Source organism: Delphinapterus leucas, chromosome 21, assembly GCF_059928025.1.
Source record: "Delphinapterus leucas isolate spDelLeu-1000000601 "Yukka" chromosome 21, BTC_Dleu_Yukka2, whole genome shotgun sequence".
In the NCBI taxonomy this organism is placed as follows: Eukaryota; Metazoa; Chordata; class Mammalia; order Artiodactyla; family Monodontidae; genus Delphinapterus; species Delphinapterus leucas.
The window spans coordinates 17,924,414-17,950,007 of NC_143149.1; the positions used below are offsets into that span (position 1 = coordinate 17,924,414).

A 25,594-nucleotide genomic window follows, 5' to 3' on the forward strand; every position below is an offset into this window, starting at 1 on the left:
TGAACTCTCTCAGCTTTTGCTTGTCTGTAAAGGTTTTAATTTCTCCATCAAATCTGAATGAGATCCTTGCTGGGTATAGTAATCTTGGTTGTAGGTTTTTCTCCTTCATCACTTTAAATATGTCCTGCCACTCCATTCTGGCTTGCTGAGTTTCTGCTGAAAGATCAGCTGTTAACCTTATGGGGATTCCCTTGTGTGTTATTATTTCCTTGCTGCTTTTAATATGTTTTCTTTGTATTTAATTTTTGATAGTTTGATTAATATGTGTCTTGGCGTGTTTCTACTTGGATTTATGCTGTATGGGACTCTCTGTGCTTCCTGGACTTGAATAACTATTTCCTTTCCCATATTAGGGAAGTTTTCAACTATAATCTCTTTAAATATTTTCTCAGTCCCTTTCTTTTTCTCTTCTTCTTCTGGGACCCCTATAATTCGAATGTTGGTGCATTTAATGTTGTCCCAGAGGTCTCTGAGACTGTCCTCAATTCTTTTCATTCTTTTTTCTTTATTCTGCTCTGCAGTAGTTATTTCCCCTATTTTATCTTCCAGGTCACTTATCCGTTCTTCTGCCTCAGTTATTCTGCTATTGATCCCTTCTAGAGAATTTTTAATTTCATTTATTGTGTTGTTCATCACTGTTTGTTTGCTCTTTAGTTCTTCTAGGTCCTTGTTAAACGTTTTTTGTATTTTGTCCATTCTATTTCCAAGATTTTGGATCATCTTTACTATTATTACTCTGAATTCTTTTTCAGGTAGACTGCCTACTTCCTCTTCATTTATTAGATCTGGTGGGTTTTTACCTTGCTCCTTCATCTGCTGTGTATTTTTCTGTCCTCTCATTTTGCTTAACTTACTGTGTTTGGGGTCTCCTTTTCACAGGCTGCAGGTTCGCATTTCTCGTTGTTTTTGGTGTCTGTCCCCAGTGGCTAAGGTTGTTTCAGTGGGTTGTGTAGGCTTCCTGGTGGAGGGGACTAGTGCCTGTGTTCTGGTGGGTGAGGCTAGATCTTGCCTTCCTGGTGTGCAGGTCCATGTCTGGTGGTGTGTTATGGGGTGTCTTTGGCCTTATTATGATTTTAGGCAGCCTCTCTGCTAATGGGTGGGGTTGTGTTCCTGTCTTGCTAGTTGTTTGGTATAGGGTGTCCAGCGCTGTAGCTTGCTGGTCGTTGAGTGAAGCTGGGTACATTAGGTTGATTGTGGTGATTTAATCCGCTGCTCCTGAGGCTGCTGGGAGGGATTTCCCTTTCTCTTCTTTGTTCGCAGAGCTCCCGGGGCTCAGTTTTGGATTTGGCCCCGCCTCTGCATGTTGGTCGCCTGAGGGCGTCTGTTCTTTGCTCAGACAGGACAGGGTTAAAGGAGCAGCTATTTCAGGGGCTCTGGCTCACTCAGCCCGGGGGGAGGGAGGGGCACAGCGTGCGGCGGCAGAAGCCAGCGTGACGTTGCACCAGCCGAGGCGTGCCGTTCGTCTCCCACGGAAGTTGTCCCTGGATCCCGGAACCTGGTAGTAGCGGGCTACACAGGCTCCCGGGCGGGGAGATGTGGAGAGTGACCTGTGCTCGGACACAGGCTTCTTGGTGGCGGCAGCAGAAGCCTTAGCGTCTCATGCCCGTCTCTGGGGTCCGCGCTGATAGCCGTGGCTTGCGCCCGTCTCTGGAGCTCCTTTAAGCAGTGCTCTGAATCCCCTCTTCTCACGCACCAGGAAACAAAGAGGGAAGAAAAAGTCTCTTGCCTCTTTGGCAGCTCCAGACCTTTTCCCGGACTCGCTCCCGGCTAGCCGTGGCGCACTAACCCCCTTCAGGCTGTGTTCACGCCGCCAACCCCAGTCCTCTCCCTGCGCTCCGACCGAAGCCCGAGCCTCAGCTCCCAGCCCCGCCCACCCCGGCGGGTGAGCAGACAAGCCTCTCGGGCTGGTGAGTGCCAGTCGGCACCGATAATCTGTGCGGGAATCTTTCTGCTTTGCCCTCTGTACCCCTGTTGCTGTGCTCTCCTCCGCGGCTCCGAAGCTTCCCCCCTCCGCCACCAGCAGTCTCCACCTGCGAAGGGGCTTCCTAGTGTGTGGAAACTTTTCCTCCTTCACAGCTTCCTCCCACTGGTGCGGGTCCTCTCCCTATTCTTTTGTCTCTGTTTATTCTTTTTTCTTTTGTCCTACCCAGGTATGTGGAGAGTTTCATGCCTTTTGGGAGGTCTGAGGTCTTCTGCCAGCGTTCAGTAGGTGTTCTGTAGGAGTTGTTCCACATGTAAATGTATTTCTGATGTATCTGTGAGGAGGAAGGTGATCTCTGCGTCTTACTCTTCCGCCATCTTGAAGCTCCCTCTCCGAGATCTTTCTTTTAATGTACACATTCATCTCTATAAACTTATCTTTTAAGACTGTGTTTGCTGCATCTCATAAGTTTTGGTATGTTGTGTTTCCATTTTTGTTTGTATCAGAATATTTTGGACTTTCTTTTTGATTCTTCTTTGACCTACTGTTTGCTCAGGAGAATGTTGTCTAATTTCCACATATTTGTGCAGTTTCCAGTAGTCTTCTTACAACTGATTTTTAGTTTTATAACGTGGTCAGAATATATATTCATGTTATCAGTCTTTAAAAATTTGTTAACATTTGCTTTGTGCCTCAACATATGATCTATCCTGGAGAATGTTTCATGTTTTTGAGAAGAATGTGTACCCTGGTGCTGTTGAATGGAATGTCCTGATTATGTCTGTTAGGTCTATTTGGTGTATAGCATTATTCCAATCCATTTTTCCTTATTGATTTCCTGTCTGGATGAGCTATCCGTGGTTGAAAGTGTGTTATTGAATTCTCCTACTATTATTGTATTGTCTATTTCTCTCTTCAGTTCTGTTAATATTGGCTTTAAATATTTAGATGCTCCAATTTTGCGTGAATGTATATTTAGAATTGTTACAGCCTCTCAATGAATTGACTCCTTTATCACTGTATAGTGACCTCCTTTGTCTCTTGTGACCTGTTTTGACTGAAAGTCTATTTTGTCGGATAAAAGTATGGGCACTCCTGCTCTCTTTCAGTTGCCACTTGCATGAATATGTTTTTCTATCCCTTCAGTCTGTGCATGTTCCTAAAACTAAAGAGAGTCTCTTGTAGGCAGCATATTGTTGGATCTTGGTTTCTTATCTGTTCAGCCACTCTGTGTTCTTTGAGTGGAGAATTTAATCTATTTACATTTAAAGTGATTGTTGGTAAGGACTAACTATTGCCATTTTGTTCCTTTCTTCCTCTCTTCCTTTGTGATTTATCTTTTTTAGTGGTATGGTTTCATTTCTTTCTCTTTCTTTTTTTTGTATCTACTAGAGGTTTTTTTCTTCCTGGTTAACATTTTATTGAACAATTCTTAGTAATAAACCTATTTAAGTGATTTGACTAGACTTATTTAAAGCAAAGATATTGGAAACTGCAGACAATCTGATATAAGGGTAAACTATCTCTAAAATCATGCCTATGGGAACTTATTTATTGCATCAAGGTAAGTAATAAAATCAATAAAAGTTAACATTATATGATAATATTTAGTGCCTTAATATATGTCAGACATTATGATAAATGATTTACCTGCCTTCTGCCACAATACTCTTATGCAAAAGGCACTATCATTGCTTATGTTTTAACCTTAAGTTAAGTATTTGATCTATGGTTCTACAGGTAGTAAGTATAAGAAACAGAAATCAAATCTAGGTACATTTGAATTCGGAGTCCAAATGCCAGATTATTTGAGAAATAGGGACACGGCTGAACCAAGTGGGGGAGAGAGAGAGAGAAAATTCCCACCCCAAAACAAACCTAGCAGAACAAAGGCAAGTTAGGAGAAACATTATACATTAGAAAAAGTCTTTGCATATTATTCCTGAGATAAAGATAAAATAACTCTTTGGCATTGTCCTAATATAGGAGTTGTTTTCTTTATGGTCTTTGAACTCTAACTTCTTAAATATCTTTAATGTTTGTAGGCAAGAGATAATGTTCATAGGTAAGAAACACACAGCAGCATTCTATTTCTGACTTCTATTATATTGGCTCTTTACCCCCAAGAGAGAAAACTGAAGCTTTATTTTAGAACGATTCTCTGATACCTGTTCATCCACTATGGAGATGACCAACTTTGTATCCAGTATAAGACTATTTTTAATTCTGTATCACCTCTTGGAGTTATTGTTTTCTTTAGCAAATTATACTTCCTATCAGCTTATTTCATTAGCATTAAATTTTTGTTTGTATGAATTCAGTTTTTCATATATTTTTGAAGAGAAAAGTTACTAAGGTTGGTGCATACATTTATTTTTAGATCTATAGTTTTATTTCATTTACTAAAATCAGCTTCTAGTTATGAGAGCAGCTCATATTGTTATTGTTGATTCTGTCTGGTGCTGGCAGTAGATGTTTTGACTTGTTCTTTGTTGGTAGCATTTTGCAAAAGATTGGACTGAACAACTGCAACCAAGAATCAATAATAACACCAGGAATTGAAAAACTCTGCTCAACTGTTAGGAATGAAGTTTGGAGTGACACAGATCTTGTTCGGAGAGCTTACTGTGTGGTGCTGGAGAATTAATCTTTGACTGTAAACCTTCTTCTCTTTCCTTAATCAGATAAACTGTCTGGCCTAGAACACAGGTCTTTTCTTTTCACAGACAGCTCTATTTTCTCCCCATAAGAGATTTTGTACAGCATAAGGACATGTTTCAGTCTAAGTGGAAAGCATCTTAGACTTGTATAATTTCATTCATCTTATAACAGTTGTGGGAAAAAGAAAATTTCTATACAGTGGTCATATTGGTTTTTAATTATTTGGGGGAAATCTGAGGTGAGAAAATAATTTGCATCTTCCTGCTTTGGTCAAGTATAACTAGACTGTTTTTTTTTTAAACGGGATTTTCTTCACCAATTTTTCAATAGGGAATACAAGCAAAACTATTAACAAAATCACAAAATTCCCCTTTACCACATCACTGAGTGTAAGTGAAGCTTAGTTATAATGATACAGACATAGCTGTTAGTTTACATGATGGTATATGTTGTATTTTGTTTTTTACTTGGTATTTAAATTTTGTGCCTTTTCCACATCTCTCTATATAGCTAAATATTTCTCATGTAAAGAGGTATTTTACTGTAATGACACAATTTTTATTCTTTTAAACCAGTTGTTCACCAAGTGTTTGGCAATTAGATCACTTATTTTCTCCCCTGTTCCCTCTCTCCTTTCCTTCCTTCCTTTCTTCTTTAATATTTTTAAACTGCCTTGAAGACTAGCTGTATAAATAAGTATATTTTTAATTATCACATCATAGGACACAGTTTTATTACTTTTCTTATATTTTTCCTAATTGCTCTCTTAAGAGGTTAGCCACTTTATTATATTTACTTTCAAACAATTTTTCTTATATATTAAATATATGTTTATAATAAGATCTATAAAAATGGAGACATATAAGAAAGGAAATGAGGTATCCACTGATGTGTAGACAGCTTCTGACATAACCTTCGATGATCCCCAGCTCTAGACAGTCCTAATTTTGTGAATTTCTTCCCCTTGAGTAACTTGCTTCTAACTAGTAGAATACAGTAACATTGAGGAGATGTCAATTTTGTGATTAAGTAACAAAAGATTGTGATCTCTGACTTGCTAGCAGACACTCTCCATTGTTGGTTTTGATGAAGTAAGCTGCCATATTGGAGAGGCCAACATAGCAAGGAACTGAGGGTGGCTTCTGTCAATAGCCAGCAAGGAACCCTCAGTCCAACACTTCTTGGGGAAGTGAGTGCTGACAACAACCATATAAGTGAGCTTGAAAGTGGATTCTTCCCTAATCCAGCCTTCAGGGCTGATTGGTAACATGATTAAAACTTTTTGAGACACTGAAGCAGAGGTCCCAGCTAAGCTGTGCCTGGATTCCTGACTTGTAGAAATGGTGAAATAATAAATGCATGTTGTTTTAAGCTGCTAAAGTTGGGAGTAATTTGTTACACAGCAATAGATAACTGATACAATTGGTCATAATTCACTGTTTCCTCTTCAAGTCTTTTTTCCAAGAAATAAATATATATATATTAAATTTGGGATAATGTAAGCAAAATTTTGCTTCCTGAATTTCCCCATACTTTTCCATGATACTAATGCTTCGAAACCAGATTTTTAATGGTAATATGTGATTGTATACATTCATTGTAATTAATAAACTACTCCATTATTATCAGTTTTTATGATGGTAAGTAATTCTGTGAAAAAAATTCTACACAGATATCTTGCTTGTCCATGATAACTTATTTAGCGTATTAATCTGAAAGTGAATTACTTGGATAAAAAATATTTTAAAGGCTCATGCTTATTCTCACCAGATACGTATAAAAGAGTCATCTCCGTGTTATATGTTGGCCAACACTGGGATTATAATTATTTTTCTTACTTAACAATTTGAGAGAGAAATTTTCTTATTTATTTATTTATATATATTTTTTACCACTCCTTTTTATTATTATTTAACATCTTTATTGGAGTATAATTGCTTTACAATGGTGTGTTAGTTTCTGCTGTATAACAAAGTGAATCAGCTATACATATACCTATGTCCCCATATCTCCTCCCTCTTTTGTCTCCCTCCCACCCTTCCTATCCCACCCCTCTAGGTGGTCACAAAGCACTGAGCTGATCTCCCTGTGCTATGCGGCTGCTTCCCACTAGCTATCTGTTTTACATTTAGTAGTGTATATATGTCCATGCCACTCTCTCACTTCGTCCCAGCCCCACCCTGTATCCTCAAGTCCAAAATTTTCTTATATTAATTTGCATTTTGATTTCTAACAAATTGGAACAAATTTTCACAGTTTAATTAGCCATTTGGGTATTCTGTTTTAGTCAAATTCTGGGTCATATTTTGGTCATTTTTATAGTGCTATTTATCCTTTCCTTTACTGATTTTAAGAGCCATTTTATTTTAAAGATATGACTTTATTAAGTGCTTTATTAGAGAGTATGCAAATAGCTTTTTCTCAATAATGTATTATACTTTTAAAATCATTCCATTTAAAAACTACATTTGTCTTGACCTTGATTCTAGAGCAAAAGGGATCACACGTATTCACTTTTCTAGCAGCATTTCTCTCTCTCTCACACACACACACACACACACACACACACATACACTCCACATTCATTGTTGATGTTTAACCTAATAAAAATATTAAGATCAGTCTTTTAAAAATCTGTGTCATATGTAAAGCCCCTTTTATTTATTTAAGCACTGAAATACATACTATCCCATTTGATATTCATAACAACCTGTCTAGGTAGGCATAGGAGGTCTTACTATCCTGATTTTATTAATAGTTTAAATGTAGCTCAGAAAAGTTACTTAACTGACTCAGGGTTACAGAGTTTAGTAGTTGGTAGAGTTGAACACAAACCATTTTCTGCCTTCAGATCCAATACGTTTTCCTTCTCTGAACTCCACATCCAGCATTATTTAGGTAGTGATGCCTGTAGACAAAAGATGTTTACAGTGTGCCAGATAGTTTTACATGCAATAACTCATTTGATCCTTACAACAATCTTCTAGGTAATGATTTCCTTATTCTCCAGAGAAGGAATAGAAGTCTCACAGATTTACTTGCCTAAGTTATAAAACTAATAGAGGATATTATCCGTCTGTTAGGCAGATTGTGTTCAAGGCCTGGGATTGCTCTTCTAGAATGTTAAAGTGGTTTAGTGTAAGCAATGAGAGGAATTTATTATAGAGCTATTTTCTTGTCATACTTCTCTTTTCCTATGGTATTTGCCATTCTCTTCTCTGGACTCTTATGGGTAAATGAGGTTTCATTAGGGCCATATTTTTTACCTGGTTGACACTTTGGTTAAGGCTTGTGTCAGGCTTTGCCTCCTCCAAGAAACTGATCCTGAACTCTTTTTGTCCTTATTCAGACACTTTGTATATCTCCAGCCTGGCACTCGTCTCGTTGTGCTCTATTTATCTGTTTGGGTATCTAACCTAAAGTGCGTAACCACTTTAAACTGTGTTTCTAGACATCTTGAGGGACTGCTCATGGTTCATTTTGAATTCTCCTTGCTAGCACAGTGCCTAGCTCAGAGTGCGTGTTCATTAAATGCTAAATGAATGAGTGAGGAAAAGGATGAAGCAGAGGGGATGCTCAGGACCAGAGTGGGATACAGCTGGATCATCAGTACTTCCATAAAGCACAGGAATCTTAGGTGCTTGGGGTGTACATAGTCTCAATATCTGTTTGTAGGGAATGCCCATAAGAAAAGTTCAGAAGAAAATTCTGTTTTAGTCTCTTTTCCCTTTCGCCATGGGGTATCTATTTGAAGCTTCTTTTTAAAATATAAATTTATTTATTTATTTTTGGCTGCGTTGGGTCTTTGTTGCTGTGCGCAGGCTTTCTCTAGTTGTGGCGAGCAGGGGCTATTCTTCATTGCGGTGTGCAGGCTTCCTATTGCGGTGGCTTCTCTTGTTGTAGAGCACGGCCTGTAGGTGCACGCGGGCTTCAGTAGTTGCAGCATGTGGGCTCATTAGTTGTGGCTCGCAGGCTATAGAGTGCAGGCTCAGTAGTTGTGGCACATGGGCTTAGTTGCTCCGTGGCATGTGGGGTGTTCCCAGACCAGGGCTCGAACCCATGTCCCTTGCATTGGCAGGCTGATTCTTAACCACTGCACCACCAGGGAAGTCCCATGAAGCTTTTAAAACAAGTCAACAAGACTAAGATAAAACAGCAACTTAAAGATGACATTTTAGATTAAACAGCACTTCTGGGGATTCCGCTGGATTCTAAAAAACAAAGTTGGAAAGTCTGTAATACAAATGATACACATTTTAATTTTACTGTTCTTCTTAGGTAAATCTGAAGTAGTCATGTACTCTGTGAGCACTGATATGTGTATTTATTCATATAATAGTTACTATACAGATTACTTATAGGCTAGAGATGTTCAAAAACTGAATACAAAACATAATTCTATGATCCTTCCCTGGTTTCTGCAAGTAGAAATTGGAGACAGTGATAATTATCTATGTCACATTCTGTAAGTGAGAACTTAAAAACCTTTTTCTGAAAAAATAAAAATACTAAAGTAAAATAAATTTTTTTCCTGAAAAAATAAGAATATTAAAAATAAAAATGTCAAATACTAATTCTAAATACAACAAACAAACAACTAAAATCTGTTCATTTCTTTTGTTTAGTAGTTTGCCTGTGACTCATTTTTAAATTCATGTAGATGAGCTGAGGTGAGAGTCGCATAAGGTAATCTCCTTTTCAGTGGGCTTGCTGATGAAAGTGGCCTATCTTTAAACTTCAAAGTACCTGATTAAATTAAATCAATAATTAAAACTGAATAATGACATGTTACAAAAAGTCAGCCGAAGCATAGTTAGTACTGGGCTAAATGGGTGCAATGGAAAGGAGGTAAACTATGTACTTGCATTTGCCACATTTGAAATTGTGTAATTTGGAAGGAGGGAAATCTTTCTGGAGAAATCAGCTGGGGTGCCTCCCAGTTGTGATCAAAGAGAAGCTTCTGGCAGAAGGCTATAAATCCCAAAGATCCTTGGGATTTTTAAAGTTGTTTTCTCTACTGAAGAATTTCACAAATACATGGAACATGTTGCTACTATTAATTAATGAGCAAGGCTTAAAAAAAATTTCAAAATGATGAAAATCCTGAATGTGAATATTGAAGGTCCTACTTCAGGGTCAAAGAACGTATATAATACATATTAATGGATGTCTCCTTCCTTTCAAAGATGCAAAATATCACTCTCAGAAGAGTTAGATTCTTAAAAGTTCTAATTATGGTATTTGCTTTAATTTCTAACAGAGTCCCATATCCTAAAAAATGTGAAACATCTGTTTGACTAGTACTTTCCATTCAGTAACGGTACTGTACCAATTAGCCACGCACGTGCTCTAGCGCCATCTAGCTAGAGTCCAAGGTAATTCATTTCAACTCAGTTCTGCTTCGGGTCTGTAATTATTTCAACTTTTCATCTTTTAATTATACTGTATTATTTAGATGTTTTTGTTTTCCCTTCTCTTTAAACGTAGCCCCCAGGGATTTTTAAAATCTCAATTTAAATAGTCTAATGTGGTAAGTGGAGTCCCACTCCTATGAAGGTTTATGCATTAGTGATAAATCTCTTGACACATTATAAAAGCATTTGGTTTTATAACAGACAAGAGACTGATTAGGTTTGCGTTTTCAGAAGGTTGTTCCATGAAGTTACTAAAAATCCAAGGTTAGTTGCCCCTACTCACACTTGAATTATTATTATTTTTTGATGGTCAAGACGAGGTTAAGGTGAGACACTGTCTTCAGGTGATATACGTTTCTCCAACAGATCCCCGTTGGTAGGCCTAGAGTGCCAAGGTGAGGAGGTAAGAAGAGAACGCAGTGATAGAATGGGAAGTGAGTGGGGGAGTACCGGTGACAAAGGCGGAGTTGAGAGGCAGAGGATGGCTTCAAAGAGGAGAGTCTTAGACAAAAACCCAAGCAACTTGAAAAGGAGAGTAGAAAGAGGAGATGGGAGACACTAAATCGAGAAATCAGACCAAGAGACAGACAGGGGTCAACCTGGGGTAAAGAAAGAATAAGAATAAAGGAAAGCCAACAAAGAATAAAAAAATAAAAGAAGAATAAAAGCAGAAAGCCGAGAATAGGGATTTGTTTTCACCTTCACAGTTAACATTCTTATGTGATACTACCTGTTTGAAAACCAGGGTCTGTAAACTGGAGCCCAGTCAACATTGTTGATAGTTAACTAACCTACTAACATTCACTTTCTTGATCTTAACTTGATAGTTAGAAATTTAATGAGTTGACAATACATTTTGAAATAAGAAGTTAGGATCTTTTTTTTTTCGATCTTCAGAGTCAGTTTACATCCATGAAAGGGAAAATTACTTAAAGAAAATCGAGATTTACTTTGATAAATACTTTACATATTACTAATCTTTTCTCAGAGCCAGAGATGCTGAAATGTTCTTGGGTGGCCAAAAGATGTTGAAAGACAGAGCTTCCTCCATGGGAATAGATTGCTTTACTATATAAAATCACATTTCAAATGGTTTTTCTTATAATGAGTCATAGTGGACACATAAGCAAGGATTTTTGACAGTTCCTTAATGTAAAAGAATGTAAACAGGAGGATCTTTACAGGTATACTTAAAAGGGAAATGTTATTTTAGAAACAGTATTTAACCTAAATTTTTAGTGTTTTTAGGTTTGTATAATAATGGTTTTGCAAAAAATATTTACCATTTCTGGTTTAAAGAGTGTGTCATATAATTCTGCAGGACTTTCTCTTTAATTCTTAGCAGCCTCTCTTTTGCAAGTGCAAGTCAACAGCACTTTAATCTCAGTTTTATAACACGTTCAAAATGTGGGGAAGGCAGTTTGTCAATGACACTCTGCTACTCCTCAGTAATCCTTTGGTATCTTTGATTCCCAACTTGCCATGTAGCTTGCCCCACTCTCCAGTTTCTGTTCAGGAAATACTCTATTGTAAATGCCATTTGTACTTTTCAGTGGCTTTTTACTAATCACTACTTGGTTACAAACATTTTTTTGGAAGGAGACCTCTCAAGTATCTATCTATCTATCTATCTATCCATCCATCTATCTGGAACTAAGGCTAGTTATTTCTACTTCTTTTAGATCTTCAAAGTCACCTTCACCTTTAAGCTATTTTTTGTCACAGTCTTAAGATGGTAGCAGCAGATTCAGATCAATACTGCTCTGAGGAAGAAGGAGGACTCTTTCTTGTTTTTTTTTTTTTTTTGTGGTACGCGGGTCTCTCACTGTTGCGGCCTCTCCCGTTGCGGAGCACAGGCTCTGGACGCGCAGGCTCAGCGGCCATGGCACACAGGCCTAGACGCTCCACGGCATGTGGGATCTTCCCAGACTGGGGCATGAACCCGTGTCCCCTGCATCGGCAGGCGGACTCTCAACCACTGCGCCACCAGGGAGGCCCTCTTGTATTCTTATTTATTTATTTTATTTATTTATTTTTGGCCGTGCCGTGTGGCTTGTGGGATCTTAGTTCCCCAACCATGGATCGGCCAGCGTCCCCTGCAGTGGAAGAGTAGAGTCTTAACTACTGGACTGCCAGGGAAGTCCCTTTAGTTACTTTTTTTTTTTTTGCAGTACGCGGGCCTCTCACTGTTGTGGCCTCTCCCGTTGCGGAGCACAGGCTCCGGACGTGCAGGCTCAGCGGCCATGGCTCATGGGCCCAGCCGCTCTGCGGCATGTGGTATCCTCTCGGACCGGGACACGAACCCGTGTCCCCTGCATCGGCAGGCGGACTCTCAACCACTGCGCCACCAGGGAAGCCCTATTTACTTTTGTAAAAGAGTTGAAGAAAGCTTTCCCAGCAGCCCTCCAAGAGACTTCTTCTCATGCCTTGGTAAGGATTGGGTCCCATGCTAATTCCTAAATCAATCACAGAAAGGCGAGATTACAGTGATGGGTTTAGATCATCTCAACCTTGTCCGCATTTTGAAAGCTGAGAAAAATACTGATCCCTGAGTCTCACCCTCAGAGATCCTGGGATGCAGCCTGGGGCACTGAGAGTTTTAATGGAAAGGCCTCTTGATAAAGATCTTTAAAGGAAAGAAACCTTCAAGACCCAAAGGAATTAATGAGGTACAATAGGTGGCAGAATACATATTTCTAAATGAAGCTTCCCTCATCACAGGTGTCTACTGGTAAGGCAGGCCTAGTCATACCCTTTGCAGAGTCTCTGGAAATGTTAGCATCACCACTTTCGAGGCTTCACAGGGATTTGTCAGCAGGGCCTGTGCCATGTGGCCCAGAGACCTGCATAAACATGAAAGTCTGGCCCCTTTGGTGATTTGGCCTCGTACTGACTCCCATGTACCATCTGACTACATCTGTGAAGCTGCACGGTCTCCTGAGCATGTTGAGCAGGTGCGTGTGGGCTGAAGTCCAGGTCCTCTACGCTGCCAAGTCCTTCACTCTGGCTCCAGGCTGCATCCCTTTGAGGTGATGTGTGGGACGATGAGGCTTTTGTGGAGAGTGACAAATATGAACCTTTTAATCGCCTCAACTTTCTATCTAGAATGATGGTTTGGGGCTTATTTATAACAACTGAAAGAAGAAATTAAAAATAAAATTTAAAATACATGGCACTCTGTATAGTCCTGCTTTATTTAGATTCTCTTCTCGTGATACCATTATGTCTACTGTTTAATTTGTAGTTCAAAATATGGAAATTTTTCTAATGTTTTATTTCAAAGACTCACAATAATGTAATAGGGAATATCTCAGTGTTTTCACATAGTAAAAAATACTAGGTCAGGAGGTGTTCTGGAGGACTCTTTCCTGAATACCTAATCAAAATCCTTAGATGTCCAGTTCTATGTACTCATGATTTCTGAAGTTTTAGAGTAATGAGTTCTGACTTGCTTCAATTAGACTTCCAAGGACAGAGAGCCTCCCAAGAAAAAAAGCAGAAATAACCAGATAACAGTTTTATTGCTAATCCGGAGTTTCCTGATAACCAGTTGTTTTTTCTTGGATATCAGGAAAGACAACCATTATAATCTGCCTCACTGGTACAGATCACATTGTACAGGGTACCTCCTTTGAATTCTTCCATCATATCTCTGAGCAGGCATTGTGTCACATATTTTACATGCAGTATCTCATTATTCTGCACAATGGTCCAACCAAGTTAGTCACCATTCTGTCCTTCTTGGAGATGAAGAAATAGTAAAGCAACTCACCCAGGGTCACACAGCTAGTGGTGGGAGAACCAGGATTTGAATTCTAGTAGGTTTAACTTGGAAACTCTACTCAAATGGGTCTAACTTGGACACCACCACTTCATTAGGTGGTGTGTGTATAAAAATAATAATAATAAGATAAAGTAAATGTGTAAATTGTTGAAATGCTGCCAATATTGACCTACTTAATATTTGAATTATAGTTTAAGAATATTGTTTAAAACTTAACGAATTTTAAAATACATTGGGATTATGAAGGGATGTAATTATTGCTGGCTAATAACAATAATAATAACAATAACACCAGAAACTAAAATTAATTGTGCACTTACTATGAGCAAGGTATTATGCTAAGTACCTTGCATAATGATGATAATAATAAATATAATAATATAATAAAAATAATAAAAGCAAGAACTGTAAGACTATTACTACTGTTAGTAAGTGCAAATAATAATTAAAACGCTGTGTCCCAGCTACTTTTCTAGGTACTTCACATGGAGCATCTGGATCCTCACAACAACCATATAAGGTAGGTTTTCATTATCACCACCGTTGTATTTATTTATTTTTTAAAGAGTTTTTTGATGTAGACCATTTTTTAAAAGTCTTTATTGAATTTGTTACAGCATGGCTTCTGTTTTATGTTTTGGTTTTTTGGCTGCGAGGCATGTGGGATCTTAACTCCCTAACCAGGGATCGAACCCACACCCCCTGCTCTGGAAGGTGAAGTCCTAACCAGGTCAAGAACTTTCCTCAAGATCACCCAGTTAGTAGGAAGCAAAGCTGAAATTTGGACCTCAGCCATTTGATTCTAAAGTCATGGATTTTACTACCAGATGTGGTCATTTAAACAAAATAATGTTTCTTTAAAATCACCTCTGATCTCTTTCAGTGAATTGGATTTAAGAATAGGCATTGTTGTGGCAGTAACACCCTAGGTTCAATATTGTATGGCATATATGTATAAAGTTAAAGAGGCAAATTGCCTAAGTTAGATTCTTAAAAGTCTCTTCTAAATTGAGTACCTTGTTTTCAATGTTCTGTCTCTTTTGGACAGGTTCACATGAAGTAATTAGGTGGATTCTGCCTTTTGACCTTTTGGAGAATCTTTTTTCAGATTTAATGACGTTTTGAAAATACAATAAACTTTCTAGAGCACCAAACTGAAGTCTTTCTTTAGAATCAATTGACAAAATCTAGAATAACACCTTTTATTATTATGTGAGACTGCAATTCTTCAATTTTTAAATTTGAGTGTTTCATTAAGTGAGTTTTAGATTTTATGGACTTACAGATTTGGAGTGTCCCTAGAGTTTATAAATGTGTGTACCATGTTTCTGGCATTCTCATAATTTACTGCCACAGATGGGAATGTGTGAGATTGTAGGGTTTCTTTTATATCTGCCAGCCTCCTACAGATTTGCAGGATGGACCTAAATGCCCATCATGAAGACAGCCAGCCTCTCTACTTTAGGAAAAGGCTACTCAGGTGCTTCTATTTGTTGGCAATGGTGATTCAACTAAGTTCAACGTGGAACCTTTGCGTTCATCGTGTTAAACTGTATCGGTGATGCAAGGGTGGGGCTTGGATCCTACTCTCAAACGACTCACTCCACTGATTAGGTGGAAACATACATGACCCGCACTAACACAAGACAGGCGACTATCCATATTGTTAATGGCCAAGCAAACCAAAGCGCTATGTGGATACATGGTTGGAAGAGTTCACTTCTGATTGAGAGGGATTCTGAGAGATGTTTTAAAAGAATTTGAACTGAGTGTTTTTTTGTTTTTGTTTTTCCTTTCTGGCCATGCTTTGAGGCTTGTGGGATCTCAGTTCCCCGACCAGGTATCGAACTTGTGCCTTGTGCGGTGGAAATGCAGAGTTCTAACCACTGGACTGCCAGGGAATTCCCTGAACTGAGTTTTAAAAGATATGCAGGATCTTAAGATTGGCGTATGGGAGGAAAAATCATTGTGTAGCAAGAGTACAAGCTTTGGAATCAGATAGGCCAGACTGAGAATAGTGGCCCAAGCTCTTGACTCTGTTAACACTGGGAAAGGTACATCACCTTTCCTACCTCAGTTTTCTCACCTGCAAAAAGAAGATAATAATATCTGCTTCAGAGAGTTTGTCTGAGGATTAAGTAAGAACCTGAAAGAAACCCCTATCACAGCACCTGGGATGTTACAGGTACTGGGTGAACTGTGCATGAATGCATGTTCACACACACATACTCAAGAAATAATATTCTCATGTGAATATAAGTTGTCACATTTTCAGTATTTTATTATAAAATTGCTAATCGATCATCAGAAATTGAATGAATTTTGTTCAGTTATTAGCTACTTCTCCTTGCCCCTTAGGTAATTCTTATGCAGTTTGCCAATCTTGCTTTGCTATCCATATAAGAGATCCTACATTTTTCTACAAATTATGGTTTTTAAGAAAAAGAGGGAGTTCTGAGCTGAATACGGCAGAAAGGTCAACAACAGGCACAGCACTTTTACACATTTCGGGGCCTATTTCCTATGTAATGAAAAGCAGAAGGTAAACTCTACTTTGTTGAATGACTTTTTTTTTAAATGAACCAAACTATTATTATAAATCATTATAATGAGTTTTTGTGAATGACCCTTGTTATCATAGATCTTTTATTTAAATTATTTATTTATTTTTGGCTGTGTTGGGTCTTTGTTTCTGTGTGAAGGCTTTCTCTAGTTGTGGCAAGCGGGGGCCACTCTTCATCGTGGTGCGCGGGCCTCTCACTGTCGCGGCCTCTCTTGTTGCGGAGCACAAGCTCCAAATGCGCAGGCTCAGTAGTTGTGGCTCATGGGCCTAGTTGCTCCGCGGCATGTGGGATCTTCCCAGACCAGGGCTCGAACCCGTGTCTCCTGCATTGGCGGGCAGATTCTCAACCACTGCGTCACCAGGGAAGCCCTGCTGAATGACCTTTTATGTGGGAGACAGATACTGTTCTTACTGAGAAGAGGAAGCAGCCGCTGACCTGTGAATTAGGATGGTCACCTAATGGTACGCAGAGTGGGGGGGGGGTGAGTCCACCAGGAAGCAGCCCCAGGTGGAGTAAATGATGACAGGGAACGCGGATGCTCTCTTCTCCGAGCCCTCATTCGCAGGCCGAAGGAACCTTGCCTTTTACATTAAACCAGGACATTAACCAGGAGGTCTGCCCGAAGAGGAATAGTTTCCGTCTCTGTCTCTGTGCAGATCTTTTCAGAGTAAGGCCCCGGGAGCCCTGACTCATCTACTCGAGTGAGTGGAAACGTGGCACAGTGCCCAGAAATTGGGGCAGAGCCTTTGGATGTGGACGTGGGTTTTTCAGTATATTTTTTTCTCCTGGCATCATAGCCTGATTTATGGAAAACAAATAGGAAGTTGCCCCTGAATTTAGATTTTCCAGTTGAGGAATCAATTCCGAGAGAAATACACATATTTATTTTGTCTTAATGAAGAATTTACTCTGAGTAATATTGGGTGACATGTAGGTTACTAGTATTCCATTCAATTATCTGTTTAAAAAGCACTACTAATTTATCACTGTTAGATTTTATATATATATGTATGTATATATATATATATATAAAATTTGAGCACTGCTAAAGAATTGTTTTGACAAGATGGAAATTAGGAACAGTTATATTAAATAATCTATACTGAAAATGTTCTATTAAGAATTCTTTAATCATAATCATATTAATTAATCTTAATTTAATTATTAATATTAATTGTTAACATTATTAAATATTGTTAAACATTATTTAATATTTATTTAATGTTAATATTCATTAGTAACATTAAATAAATATTGATATTTGATTAATATTAATAACATCTTATTTAATCATAATTATATCAATGTTAATGATCCCTCTGATCAGAAAGTGATTGAATATTTTAAGTGACATATATTTAAAAGTATTTCACTTGTAGATGTTCAGATACCAACTATGATGTGTAACAGAGAAATTTTTAAACATGCAATTTGTAAATTAGAAAGTATCTGTATTGTTCTAAAAGTAATTACACTAAATAAGGATTTCTCTTCAATAGTTAACATCGTGGGATTTTAAATTTATTATTATTGAGGGCTTTACATGAATCATTTATTTAGTAGAAACACAATTTTTAAAATATTAATATTAAAAAAAAAGGAATTAGAACAGCCTTGGTGGAAATTCTTAACAACAGTTTGCTCTCAGATGTAAATCTTGATTTTATGACATTATTGTGCCCCATTTTATTAAAAAGATCATGTTATGGAGTCCACAAAAAGTACTCAAAAAGATTTTAAAATTTATTTAAGATGAAAAATAAGGACTCTGTCATAAAATCTGTGGTCCTGGGGTCAGTGAAGACATTTTTATTGTTTATAGAATCATAGGGTTTCTTTTTTAAATGATGCCATGGATAGTATTTATATACTGTTGTTTTTTTAGTGAACCTGTTGTTAAACTGTTTGCCAATTTCTCCACAAAATAGAAGCTATCATTTACTGTTTCCTAATTCAAACATGGAAATTTTAGTGAATACTGTTAAAGTTAACTACCCATTCTCTATGAGACATACCAAGTTATTTAAAAAATATTGTAAATGTAAATATTGTAAAGTTAAAAAATGCCTACTTTTGTGGGGCTTACATTTAAATTGGGAGAAATGGATAGTAAACAACATAAAAGACACATAAATTCTGTAGTAAGGGAGAAGGCGCCAAGAGCTGTGAAAGAAGGATAAGAGGAAAAATAGGGCCGAGTACAGGGGATTGGGAGTAAGATTTTCCAGAAAAACAATTTTTAAAAAATTTAAGAAAATTTGCTTGTTTGATACAATAAATAGGATAAAGCAGCTCAAAATGTAGTGGTAGAACTGGTGCTGGTGTATAAGGCAGAAGGGGATAAATAATGCAAAAGAGATACAATCTTGAAGTTGCTTTTTATGATTCTATGATTTTAAGCTGTTCATGAACATTAAATCATTCCTTTATTGGATACTTTCTCTATTCCAGGCCCTGTAAGGGAACAGGGTAAGTGGTTATAGGCTGCTTCCAAAAGAGGATATCAGATTATTCATAATTCCTGCTGTGTACATTGTAGAGGTAAATGTGAGATAAATTTCATATGTATTGATACATAAAGACTGTAGATGTAGAGATATTCATTGCATCAGTGTTTGCAATGGTGAAAACTGGAAACAGACTAGAAGTCTATCAATGGAGGAAGGAATAGGTAAATTATAGCTGCATTTGGAACTTATGCAGCAGTTAGAATATTGAGGTAGGATTATATGTATTGTCATGGAAAACTCTTCAAAACATTGCTAAGTTTTGAAGAAAAGGAGTTTCAAGGCAATATATCTAGAAAGCTGGTTTTGAATTCAAACAATTCAAACACATCAAAACTATATGTTTTGGTATGTATATATGTATGTATGTATGGTAGGGTAGATCACTTTATTTTTCCCAACTCTTCCCTCCATCTCTGTAGTAGAATTGAATGTCAACATCTTTTTATATGAAATGCTGACATGTCATATACTAAATTCCTATAGTTAATTGTGCCTGTATATCTCTGCCCAATGTCTTGCATGGCCATATAATTTGTCTTGATTAATGGAATGTTAGGGGTCATGATGTAAGCAGAAGCTTTAAATGTGATTGTGGGGTTTTGCCTGATCTCTTGCATGTTTGCTCTCTGCCATGAGAAAAATCAAGCCTTGATAGCTGATAGTCCCAGAGGAAAAACCCTTAGAATGAACCTAAACTGATCTAAGGCCTGAAACAGAGTTGCCCTAGCTGCCTCATAATCCCTCCACCAATAAAAATAAATGTTCTAAGTCACTTGATTTTTGAGATTGGTTGTTATGCACTATTACTGCATCAGTGGCTAACTAACACGCTATGTGAGTGCTTAGAAAAAGATCAGGAACAATAATCATCAGACTATAATCTTTATTTCTGAGAATTAGAATTGGATGTAAGGAGGAAATTATAATTATTTTCTTATATTGTTGACTTTATTTTAATTTTTAAAATTTAATTTAATTTTTGAGCAGGTAATACATTTTTTGTTTCAAACATCAAAACACTATTAAAAGTATACACTAAGAAGATCAGCTCCCACTTTCTTTTTCATCCGCCCCATTTCTGCAAACTATAGGCAATAAATTAGTATATTGTTTTTCTCATAAGAATGCTTAATGACAAATTGAGCAAAAACAAATTTATGTTATTTTCCCCATTTATTACCTATGTTTTGTTCTTGACTTTGCTTTTATTTTGCATTAGTATGTCACAGAGATCTTGTCATTTCAGTACATATACATTTTTCCTTTTTTAACAACTGCATAATATTCTACAGTGTTCCTTAGTTTATTTAACCAGTCCAATATTTGCTGGGCACTTGGATTATTTCTAGGCCTTTTTGTCTACAAACAGCCAAAAATGAATACTCTTGTACATATTCTAAAAGTGTAGAATTATCTGCAATATAGTTTTATCTTTTCCTTTCCAACTTCTAAGCATCAGCTATTTTTCTCTTATATAAATATATAGCTGAACACCTTTAATACAAGGCTAAATAGTAGTGTTGATAGTGGCTATATTTTTCTTATTCATCCAGAACATTTCTTAATTAGGAAAGATGCTGGTGTTTGGGCTGGGCTTACCTAGAATCATGTCGTATCAGCTGGAATCTTTGCAGTAAACAGTTAAAGGAAAATTATTTCTCTAATCATAACATTTCTGACACCAGACTGTGTTTTCCACCCTAAGCAATTCTGCAATTCTCTGCAGACACCAACTAGCTATCCTACAATTTAATTCAATTCTGACACTAACTACCTGGAATTAGCACAGATCCCCAGGTTAAGGACTCAGTCCCACAAGACTGCCCTCAACTTCAGATGCCACTTGTAAGTAATGAGCCCCAGGTTACCCACACTTCTGTCCAACCTGACTACGAATTAGGGGTTTCCACCACCCCCTCCTCAGGTCTGAGGAAGAAGCCAGTCGTTTAGTTGTGCCTGCACAGAATGATGATTGCCTCACCTTTTTCTTATCTCCAGTTAGCTTCCCCCACGCTCGCAATAGGCTCAGCTTTGTCCCAAGTCCCATACCTTCAGGGAAAGTGGAAAGTGGATTTGAGATTTGTTCTCCCTTCTTCTTGCTTGGCCACCTTGTGAATAAATCCTTTTTCGCAAATCCTTTCGCGCAAATTTCGCCGTCTCAGCATTTGGCTTGCGGCGTTGGGCGAATGAACCTGATTCAGTAACAGAAGATGGTATTTAAGGTGAGGATTTCAGCTGTTTTGGTGCGTTACTCAGTTTTCCTAGGTCTCTTCCATGTATCCACATTATTAAATTCTTGTTTATCTTCTGTTACTTTGTCTCATGTCAATTTAGTGCTTAGACCAGACAGAAGAACCTAGACGGGTAGAGGAAAATTTCCTCCTCCCTGACAGTATTATAAAGGATGCAAATAAACAGTCAAATGAAGAGGATGAAGAGGTACATAACAAGATGAGGTCTGGAAGGGCATCACGTGTGGGAGCTTCTGTCCTTATGGAATCAGGAGTGCATCACCCTCCTGGCACATGAATGCATTCACCAACTTGGAAACTCTCCAAACCCTGTTATTTAGGGTTTTTATGGAAGTCCCATTACGTAGGCACAGTTGATTAAATCACTGGCCAGGGGTGGTTAACTTGATCCTCCGCCCCTCGCTCCACCCTGGGGATGGGGCGAAAGTCAGTCCTCTAATTACATGGTTGGTTCTTTTGGCAACCAGCCCCCATCCTCCAAGAATCACCTCCTTGGCTTAAACTCAGGTTTAATTAAAAGGGGCTTATTATGCATAACAAAAGATGCTCTTCTCATCCCTCCACTCAAGAAATTCCTAGGGCTTTAGAAGCCCTAGTGCCTGGAACTGGAGACAAAGAATAAATATATTTCTCATTATACTACAATATCCCAACAATTACAATCAAACTAAATAATTACTAAGAGCTTAATGAAGAGAAACCTTTTATTAAAAAGTGGCAGGACTGGGCTTCCCTGGTGGTGCAGTGGTTGAGAGTCCGCCTGCTGATGCAGGGGACACGGGTTTGTGCCCCAGTCCGGGAAGATCCCACATGCCGTGGAGCGGCTGGGCCCATGAGCCATGGCCGTGGAGCCTGCACGTCCGGAGCCTGTGCTCTGCGACGGGAGAGGTCACAACAGTGAGAGGTCCGCGTATCGCAAAAAAAAAAAAAAGTGGCAGGGCTAAGGAAGCCAAAAAGGGATGGTGATTTTTATGGGACTAACCATGGTGAGGCGGCATTGCCCTTCTTAGGACTGAAGGGGAACTAGGGATCCGAGGCTCTGGGAACAGAGAGCTGCAGGCAAGAGCCTCCTGATAGGAACTGTAGACTTCAGAAAAGAATCACTTTATATACACTCTTTTTAGATTTTTTTTTCCATATAGGCCATTACAAAGTATTGAGTAGAGTTGCCTGTGCTATGCCTAATATGCCTGTGCCTTATTAGTTATCTGTTTTATATATAGTAGTGTGTGTATATGTCAGTCCCAATCTCCCAATTTATCCCTCTCCCACCTTACCTCCTGGGAACCATAAGTTTTTTTTCTACATCTGTGACTCTATTTCTGTTTGTAGGTAAGTTCATTTGTACTCTTTTTTAGATTGCACATGTAAGTGATATCACTTGATATTTGTCTTTCTCTGTCTGACTTACTTCACTCAGTATGACAATCTCTCAGTCCATCCATGTAGCTGCAAATGGCATGATTTCATTCTTTTTTATGGCTGAGTAGTATTCCATTGTATATATGTACCACACCTCCTCTATCCATTCCTCTGTTGATGGACATTTAGGTTGCTTCTGTGTCCTGGCTATTGTAAATAGTGCTGCAGTGAACATTGGGGTGCATGTATCTTTTCAAATTATGGTTTCCTCTGGATATATGCCTAGGAGTGGGATTGCTGGATCATATGGTAGCTCTAGTTTTAGTTTTTTAGGGAACCCCCGTACTGTTCTCCATAGGGGCTGTACCAATTTACATTTCCACCAACAGTGCAGGAAGGTCCCCTTTTCTCCACACCCTCTCCAGCATTTATTGTTTGTAGATTTTTTGATGATGGCCATTCTGTCCTGTGTGAGGTGATACCTCATTGTAGTTTTGATTTGAATTTCTCTAATAATTAGTGATGTAGAGCATCTTTTCAAGTGCTTTTTAGGCATCTGTATGTCTTCTTTGGAGAAATGCCTATTTAGATCTTCTGCCCATTTTTTGATTGAGTTGTTTGTTTTTTTGATATTGAGCTGCATGAGCTGTTTGTATATTTTGGAGATTAATCCCTTGTCAGTTGTTTCATTTGCAAATATTTTCTACCATTCTGAGGGTTGTCTTTCGTTTTGTTTATGGTTTCCTTTGCTGTGCAAAAGCTTTTAAGTTTAATTAGGTCCCATTTATTTATTTTTGTTTTTATTTTCATTACTCTAGGAGGTGGATCAAAAAAGAACTTGCTGAGATTTATGTCAGAGAGGGTTCTGCCTATGTTTTCCTCTGTTTATAGTATCTGGCTTTACATTCACTTTGCTGTACACCTGAAACTAACACAACATTGTAAATCAATTATACTCCAATAAAAATTAAAAACAAAATAAAACAAGCAACAAAACCTGACAACAACAAAAAAGAAAAAAATACAACTGTATTAAAAAAAAAAAAGAATAATTTTAACCTTGCAATCTCCTCTAATTGGCTTACCCCAAATAGAAGCTTGTGGTTTGCAATGACTCAGACCGTATGAGCGAGCCTGCCAGGACACGAAGGAAAAGTGAATCTAGAGGGGCCAAACAGAGACCATCAGCACACATATTAAGGAACTGACCACTGAATCCCTTTTTATTAAATGTTTTTAAGTTTAAGAATGAAGTTGAATTAAGTATCTTTTCACTATCCATGGAGATGATCATAGGATTTCCTTTGTAGACCATAAATAAAATAAGTTCTGTGAAGATAATTTATTAGTTTTAATATTGAGCAATCTTTCCATGCCTAAATTAACAGTATGTCTAAAGTTTTATCTCACGTCTTTTTAAACTTCACACAAATAGAATAATAAAATATGTACTCTAATTTGTGTGGCTTCTTTTGCTCAACATTTTGGGATTCATCCATGTGTTTATGTATACACACATAAGTATTTTACTTTGTGACTATTCATTCTACTGATTCTACTGTTGAATATTTGGGTTATTCTAGTTTTGCTATTAAAAATATTGCTGCTGTGAGCATGCTTATACCATTTCTTGATGTACATATGTACACATTTCTATTTACCTAGGAATAGAATTGCTGGGTTATTAGGTATGCTTATTTTAAGCTTTACAAGATACTGCTAAACAGTCTTCCAAAGTAATTGTACCACTTTACACTTCCATCAGCAATGTAGATTTCCAATTGCTCCATATTCTTGATAACTCTTTAGTTTTAGCCATTCTAGTGGATGTTTAATGGTATCTCAATGTGGTTTTATTTTAATTTACTTCTGTCTAATGAGGACAAATATCTTATATGTGTATTGGACTTATGGAAATCTTCTTTTCTGCAGTGACTGTTCAAGTTATTGGCTAATTTTTTCTTGGAATTTTTTTTCTAATTTAATTTTATGATTTCTTTATATATTCTGGATATGAGTCCTCTGTCAGGTACATGTGTTTTAATTATATTTTCTTACACTATAGCTTGTCTCTTTGCATTCTTAATAATGCCTTTTGACGAATAAAATTCTTAATTTTTATGTGGGCTAGTTAAGCAATGTTTTCCAATGTGGCTACTTTTTTTGGTTTCCTATAGATTTTGCTTATCCAGAGTTCCTGAAGATACGAATTATTCTGTTTTCTTTTAGAATTTCACTCCAATATTATATGTCCAATAGTTCTATGTAGTGACTAGCTACATATAGCTAAATTTAAACTTGAATTAATTAAATTTAGATTACATTAAATTAAAAAGTCAGTCTATCCATTGCACTAGACACATCTCAAATGCTCAGTAGCCACAGGTAGCTTAGTAGCTACCTTGTTGGACACAGCAAATACAGACTATTTTCATGATCACAGACATGTCTATAGGACTATGCTGTTCTAGAAGCTTTAGTGATTTATTGTTTACTTTTAGATCTATAATCCATCCGGAATAATTTTTTTATCAAGGTATAACTGATATATATCATATTAGTTTCAAGCATACAACACAATGATTCAGTATTTGTATATATTACAAACTGATCACCATGATAAATCTAGTTAGTATCTGTCACCACTTACAGTTACAGATTTTTTTCTTATGAGGAGAACTTTTAATATCTCTTGGCAACTTTCAGATATGCAATACAGTGTCATTAATTGTAGTCACCACGCTCTACATTATTCCCCCATGCCTTATTTATTTTTTAAACTATAGTGATTAGCTTTTGCTATGTAACGAACCATCCCAAAACATAGTAGCTTAAAACAGTAACCATTTCATTTAGCTCACACTTAATACTATTTGGCATCTGTGGTTGTTTCTGTCTCCTCATCTATAAAAATGCAGCTTAAAGATATCTGAATACATATTTTTATGTTCATGTGTATGTTATTTAGGCAGAAAAAATGGGAAGGTGAAGCATTAAGCTCCTGTCATATTCCTATAGGAACTAGAACTCCATGTATTTGATTTTTAACAGTGAGAATTAATCATATATTATTTATACAGTTAAGAAAAGGAGACTACGAACCGCAACTTAGGAGCCCGCCTGCCG

The 25,594-nt window shown here is 37.5% G+C and overlaps 1 long non-coding RNA gene across 3 annotated transcripts in view; it reads left to right on the forward strand.

Annotated features, from left to right (window-relative positions):
* The first annotated feature begins 795 nt into the window (after positions 1-795).
* LOC149744433 (uncharacterized) overlaps positions 796-25,594 on the forward strand; it is a 120,422-nt gene continuing 95,623 nt past the window's right edge. For all 3 annotated transcript variants that reach the window (XR_016391154.1, XR_016391152.1, XR_016391153.1), the window contains exons 1-3: positions 796-1,907; positions 12,168-12,426; positions 14,245-14,300. This is a non-coding gene — a long non-coding RNA (uncharacterized LOC149744433). The remainder of the gene's footprint in view (positions 1,908-12,167; positions 12,427-14,244; positions 14,301-25,594) is intronic.